Source organism: Bombus bifarius, unplaced genomic scaffold (assembly GCF_011952205.1).
Source record: "Bombus bifarius isolate JDL3187 unplaced genomic scaffold, Bbif_JDL3187 scf7180000008680, whole genome shotgun sequence".
NCBI classification, from domain to species: domain Eukaryota; kingdom Metazoa; phylum Arthropoda; class Insecta; order Hymenoptera; family Apidae; genus Bombus; species Bombus bifarius.
In genome coordinates, this window is record NW_022884785.1 from 40,624 (window position 1) to 42,081 (window position 1,458).

At 35.0% G+C, this 1,458-nt stretch overlaps 1 long non-coding RNA gene across 1 annotated transcript; it reads left to right on the forward strand.

The window, feature by feature from the left end:
* The first annotated feature begins 249 nt into the window (after positions 1-249).
* On the forward strand, positions 250-649 carry LOC117213317. The gene is made up of 2 exons (XR_004488626.1): positions 250-495; positions 570-649. It is a non-coding gene; the product is annotated as an uncharacterized LOC117213317 (long non-coding RNA).
* The last annotated feature ends 809 nt before the right edge of the window (positions 650-1,458 follow it).

The window sequence follows — 1,458 nt, forward strand, 5'->3', positions numbered from 1 at the left end:
TAGAAGTTTCCAAACATCAAAATACATTTTGTATGTATATTGGGTTGGCAACTAAGTGATTGCGGATTTTGTCATTACCACCTAATGACCTAATACTTTAGTAGAGTGTATACTTTGAAATGAACACGGGAAGAAAAGACTAATATTTGTTAAAAATTCATGTAAACCCCGTAACATTGCACATCTGTGAATCTATGAAATTTTGATAAAAAAGTTCCAGATTAATTATTTCGATATGCTGTTTGGTTCGACCAGTATTTTTATAATTATAGCGTCGATTATCATGAAAAGCAATCATGTTATTATCGATATTGTGTAACGCCCTATTAAAGATGTTGTCGCAAATAAAATATTCATATAACACGCTCAACGCAAATAGATGATTATGAAACGAGTAAAACAGCTGAATCGCAAGAAATTGTAACCCATTCCAAGAAGCTCGATTAGTCGTTGTACGTACCGCAGACAGTTTACAAGATTCACCACACGAAACAGGTGAGTCCAATTTCTGTAATTGCTGTTTCCGCGTATCCCTCGGATTTTGATGTAATTGTCGCGCACTCATACAGAACATGTATTCGACGAATCCTACGTATGGAATGTTTAATGAAGGGAATGATACTCGCTTTTCTACCGAGAAGTGGTGCAACAGAAAGAACTGCCTTTACGAACCTGTCAAGGTTAACCGTTCCAACGTAGCAACCCCCGAAGATCTTCGTCGCTTATTCTACGTACGTGTCTCGTTGAGACAATGGACTCTTCAAGGATGAAAAATTAAAAACGGTCTACGACGTGACGAGTTTGGGAGATTTTCTGATAAAATGAGAACACGTTAATCCTTGATTACCGATTGCTGGCCTTTGAGCAGGCTCTGAATTTTTATTTTATTATCATAATCTATATAGCAAGGAATTTTAGAAACTCCAAAAATCTTGAATATCTTCGGTAGCATTAGACGATACGATTAAAGAGTATCGACTTGTTACTTGTTACGCGCGATTTATTGAACTTTTATTCGATTACCTTAAAGCAGTGGGGAATTTTATAATCTCGAAGATTTGAGAGTAAATGCTTCGATCGCGAAGCACCTAAGTAGACGAAATGTATTCAGTGTGATTAAATAAAATAGTTAGAATAGATTAATGTTTGTGGCGTAATGATTTAATAAATATAACAAAATATCGAGACTAATTCGAGAGACTAGAAGTCTGTGACAATGAAAAAAATAAATGAAAATTCCATTGAAGCGTAAGATATCGTATGTAGAAATAGCGTAATTATCTGAAAATGAATTATTTATAATTTTCGACTAAAGGTTACTTACGAAATAAACTTACGAGTGACCTAACGAATAGACAGCCCGAGATAAAAATCCGTGGCACCGTAACGCAATATTGCAGAACCAGGTGCAATATTTTTTAATACGAAGAAATGCCTCGAAGGAACGTTTAAATTAGT